A 6,123-nucleotide genomic window follows, 5' to 3' on the forward strand; every position below is an offset into this window, starting at 1 on the left:
GATCAATCTTATAACTCCTATAAGGAATACAAAATTAAGAGTTCGGCAAACACGAACCCCTGGACGCACCAGAGGTATTAACATCCTCTGTATAATATATACCAGCCTACTCTGTATATCAGGCAGAATCATACACCTGTAAAACTGGAGAACAATCCCAGCCAGTCAGTGAGATAATTTCAATATCTGAATGGCTGTCGCTCATTTTCGTCATTTTAAATGTTTTAAAATCTTCATTTTCACGGTAAAAGTGCAAAGTGTATTCAATTCAAAGATACAAAAACACGAAAGCACGTGTTCATTAAATACGTATTAAATTCTACTTCACCATCGTATAAGTTTATAATTGTCTTGTAAATATGTTGTGAAAAAAATTCCCTGACACCTTGAATGACTAAATGTTGTAAGTCTTGTTACTTTTGTCGCATGTCGACCAGTAATATTTCAGACAGATGTCACTCAGAACAGAAATAATATATAAAAAGCTCCTCTGATAGGGAAATGAATCCGAAGCGTATAACATTTCCTAATTTAATATACATGTATTACGAAATGTTTTGGCTGGGAAATTTAAAAAACAATTTTAATATTTTTAATAAGAATGGTAAACTGAACGAAAATTCTCCATACATTGGGATATGGGAAAACCCGAATAATTTTTCACCTTTTTATCACTATTAATAGAATTCTATTTGTAAGAAAATTGAACGCAATTTTTCATAAAATCAAAACTATCGGTCTACCACTTTCCATTCCAAATTCGGATTTAGAGAATATTTCTGTATTACATGGTACTGTGCGAGTGGACTCTTAGTCCTTGGGTCTCCATCATGTTAATCTGACACGCAGCTGCAGTGTTTTGATTTATAATATACAGTGTACCAGATCTACGTTTTAATTGTTATATTTAAGAGAAAATAAAGGATCAATTTAATAAGAATTATATAATATTGTTCTAGATAACTTAGTTGTCAGAAGTAAAGTATACGAAATGAATACAGTGCAGTCGGTTTAGGAGTGTTATTTTCAGAAAGGCGCTGATGGCTATATATAGCTCAGACATTACGTGCTGAAACATGTGATAAGTGTACGCAAACGCAGCCAGTCTCTTTTTTCAAGTATCTTAGAGTTATTCTCCTTTGTCAGCCACGTCGACTTGATAGAATTTTGACGTAATTTTAGGTCGATCTGGAAAGTTGAAAGACGAAATTTTGGATATTGTCTCACAATATAACCATTCATGAATTGCAAACTGAATTATAAATATGTACGTGTATCTATATAACAGTACATAGTGATGAAACAGTGAATAGTATGAATGTAACTGTTAGAAGTCTTCTGACACGTTTTATACACATCGAGTTGCTCCCTCCGTTTCAGAGAGTACATGAACAATGTAAATATGTTTTACTAATGACTTTATCAGTTGTTTGTGTTCGTCATGTGCCTAAATAAAAACTTTGGGTAGTAAAAATGGAGAAAACAAAGCTTCGTCATCCGAAACTACAGTATAGAAGCTTAATTAGGCAATAGGCTCCCCTTCAAGATTCAGATTTCGTACCTTTCTCTATATAATCTTTAAAAAAAATTTCAAACCTCCATTCTTATGTGTTAACCCCATGATGAAAGCGTGAAGATGATGAACAGTGATCAAATAAAGCGTGAAGATGATGAACAGTGATCAAATAAAGCGTGAAGATGATGAACAGTGATCAAATAAAGCGTGAAGATGATGAACAGTGATCAAATAAAGCGTGAAGATGATGAACAGTGATCAAATAAAGCGTGAAGATGATGAACAGTGATCAAATAAAGCGTGAAGATGATGAACAGTGATCAAATACAGAACATACATTTAAGAGTAGGGCAAGCATGGATCACCAGACACATAAGAGGTGGGACCAGGTGCCTCGAAGGCGTGAACATTGCCTATTGACCGGTCACACCCGCCGTGAATCCTCTATCTTGATCATCATTTATGATCATATTTGCGCCATTCCTACTGCTTTCACGTCAGATATAATACTTTTATCGTCTGTCATCTTTTATCCCACAGATAATGTCAGTTTTAGTGCTTAATGTTGATTTCAAATACACCGAGCGCGCAATATATGCGCTATCTTTAGACAATACGTATTTGGTAACAATAAAAATCACTTCTCTCAATGCCTTTTATGTCTGTGGATAGTGAAGATAAAAATAAAAAAAACATTTTGTATCAAATGTTCAAAAACTCGGTCTTACTCGTAGTATGTATTTAGGATCATTGGCATTTTCTTTACATTATACATATCCCAGTAAACATGTGCATACACAAATCTCTTCATACAATAGAAACTCTGTTTAAAAGAATTGAAGGTCAATTAAAGGACAGAATGAAGCCCACACAGTACGAAATCCACTTATATATATATATATATATATATATATATATAATCTCGTTGTTCGTGTCGTTGGTCATTTTAGTGCTTTGTATAATTTTTTGTATTTGACCTTGTATCCATGTTGTGGATCCAACACTGAGGTATCGGGTGTTGTTGGAACTTTAGTGCTTTTATATATATATATATATATATATATATATATATATATATATATATATAATGTATGCTAAAATGTTTATTTCAGATATTTTCTCTAAGGTTATAATTACAAGAATGCTTTAAATTGTTCCTGATTAAAATTCAACGAATATAATAGTTTTATTTTTCTTACCAAGAAGCGTGCTATGACAATCGTTAACAGTTTAGTCTAAATAAAATCTTGTTTCCAAAATAGCAAATATTGATGATATAATCATGTTTCCTTTACATAAAGGAAATAGCATAACATGATTCGCACACTGTAAAATAGATACTGCATAGGACTGTTTTTATTGGTTAGTATTCGGGTAATCTTCTTGATTCTATTTCGTCAAAGCAGATGCAGCATACTGCAGGTAAAAACACAAAAACGCCATTTTTTTTATTGAAATTGTCATTTATTAAGTAAATTATGAAAACTAATACACAGATATGGGGGTGGGTGGTGACTAGAGACAACGCTAAAAATAGACTTAGCATGTAAATTATATCACTATATATGAATATTAACACTGCTTTAAAGAATTGAAACATGGGGGTTAACCATGTAATACTAAATGCTGAATAACTTAAGTCGTGCAATGATAGTAGACATAGACAGGGGAGGGGGAATTTTCAAACCAGACCTTCATGTGTAGGAGAAGGAAACACCATGGATACAATTAGATGACTCCATAATAATTGAAACAATATCGAGCAATAAAAACATTACTTCCTGTTTGGAAATAAATCATGTTTGTTACCAAAGACAGCTCAACCTGAAACCTTGCCAAATTTCATAATTCATTAATTAGGTATCAACTTCGTTTGAACAAGCAACACTTCCTCATCAGTTATTGAAAGGTTCTCTGCAAAACCCATAATGGAATAATATGTGTGGAGGAAGATGTAAACGTTGCATATAAAACGATGTACAACTGTTTCAGAGTGAACGAAACATAAAGAATTTATCACTCGCAGTGATACCTCTTGATAAGTAAAATTCGAATATTTCCTCAATCGTGAGCTTAGTAATGTTAGAAGGATACCACACACTGTGGTTCTAAATGATGGATTCAAATCGCCCTCCTGGACCGATTTTCTGAAACAAAGAACACGACTTTCCATTGGCCAACAGCTTTCTCCCGAAATAGTTTATGAAGTACAGTCAGTTGTTAATGATGAAACTGGCGACTGGCTTCATGTTATCCTGCCTAGTCTAACACCTCTCCGTTCTGTGGTTATTTAAGTGAAGACATTAATTGACTTGTTTTGTTTAATCCGAGAAAATTATTTGAATTCTAGCGTAAGAGAATACTTGTTTGCAATGTGACAGATGATACCGGACAAATTGTCTTTAATGGTTTCAATTTAAAATGCTAATAGCAATTAACTTGGTATGATGATAAGTGTTAAAGGGTCCCAATAAACGTTGTACTACCATTTGAGGTCAATCTCGAAGAAATGAATTGTAAATTTAAAATATTTGATGAATTTCCCCAGAATTTCGGCAATTTAAAAGTGTCAGAAAAACAATCTTGTGAAACTATTTCCAGTTTCCAGAATTATAAAATTTACAGTCAGTTCTGATCTTTGGATGACTTCGTGATATATAATTTACATGTATATTCCCCCACTTTAATCATGTATGATTTCGTGATATATGAAAGGTGAAGACAACGAACAGTGATCAATCTTATAACTCCTACATGTATAAGCAATACAAAACAGAGAGTTGGGCAAACACGGACCCCTGGACACACCAGAGGTGGGATCAGGTGCCTAGGAGGAGCAAGCATCCCCTGTTGACCAGTTACACCTGCCGTGAGCCCTATATCCTGATCAAATAAACGGAGTAATCCATAGTCAAAATCAGTGTGCCAAGTACGGCCTAACAATCGGCATCAAACACGTCAGACAACATTTTACACAATTATAGGTTGTATTGGCAAACTTTATATGTTATAACCCCCCACTTTGACCATGTTGTATGATTTTGTGATATATAAGTTATATTCCCCCACTTTGACCATGTTGTATGATTTTGTGATATATAAGTTATATTCCCCCATTTTGACAATGTTGTCTGATTTCGTGATATATAAGTTATAACCCCCCACTTTGACCATGTTGTATGATTTTGTGATATATATAAGTTATATTCCCCCGCTTTGACCATGTTTTATAATGTCTTCCTTTGACGTTGATTTCTAATACGACCACAACCAGAACAAAGATTGAGTATGAAATGTGTGCTGTCTAGGTGTGATTTCGTAGTACAAATTTAGACACGAACCAGTACAAAAATGTCAACTTCGGAAGTAGTTCATTATAACAAGGCGATTATAAAGTTATTATAACTAGGCAACCAACCAACGGGTAACTTAAGATAATCGTACACGGTTAATGTGTGATCATCGATGACAACGATTGTAAATATATGTGTTGTCTTTCAACAAGTGCTTTTTCCTCCCAATGTAGATACTATTTAAACGAGTTTTGGGGAAATTGTCCAACTTTAATGAGCGTCATTCATGGATAATAGAATGTAACATGTAAAACCAAGATTAAAATCATAGAGTTGAAAGATATTTGATTTTCATTTTGTTTCAGTTCTGCTTAAAATTGCACAATTTTATTTTCAGAGACGAAACTTTATCATTCTCATGAACACAGATAGGTGAAAAGAGATCGGACGTCTTTTGGTCCCCTGAGATCCGTCGTATAATATATGTAGTCTCCATAATTCTATTACCAAACCCGTCCTCGGTGTAATCTCCGGATTGTTGGATATATTTTATTTGAAACACTGTGCTTTTCATAGAACAGTCCCGAAATGTGCGCTCTAATGAATTAATTGTTAAAATATATTAATGCTTATTTAAATTTGCAATGAATAAGCATCTAAGTAGTGAATGTTAATTCGTGTCTAAACTTATAGCTGTTTTATGGATGTGTTTGTCTGGATTCAGATTAATTCATAGTACATGATATAAAAAAGTGTTAAAGTACACGGATTGACTTTATATTGTTAAATTCAACTCTAAAAAAGATAAATCTGGATAAGAGTTCTTATAAAGTATTATCTATCCAAAATTTTGATTTAATTGTTCGGAAAACATAAATTACTCTAAAATTTACTTTAAAATGTTATTTGTCTCGGAACATTGTACAATCGCGTTTTGCAACCTTATATTTCACGCATGTACAATATAATATTTATGTTTCTTCATGCTGAACAATCTCACTGCATCTCTTTTTTTGCTGAATACGGATCACTAATGCAGATTTTTAAAAAAGGCACTTATTGAAAATGACGAAAAATATAAATCATAATAGGGGATCAGGCGAACGGCTAACTACGCAATCTAAAATGGTATTTCAGTATGCTGATCCCCTAAAATTACAGATGTATAATATATATGCACAAAAATACAAACTACATAAAGCATACAGCATATTCATGTCTAATTATAATAAGATGAAATAAAATTAAGATTAGATTTTCATTTGCCCCCTATACATAGTGTATCCAGTGAATATAATTTTAATCACCTAAATT

The sequence above is a fragment of the Ostrea edulis genome, chromosome 6 (genome assembly GCF_947568905.1).
Source record: "Ostrea edulis chromosome 6, xbOstEdul1.1, whole genome shotgun sequence".
NCBI lineage: Eukaryota > Metazoa > Mollusca > Bivalvia > Ostreida > Ostreidae > Ostrea > Ostrea edulis.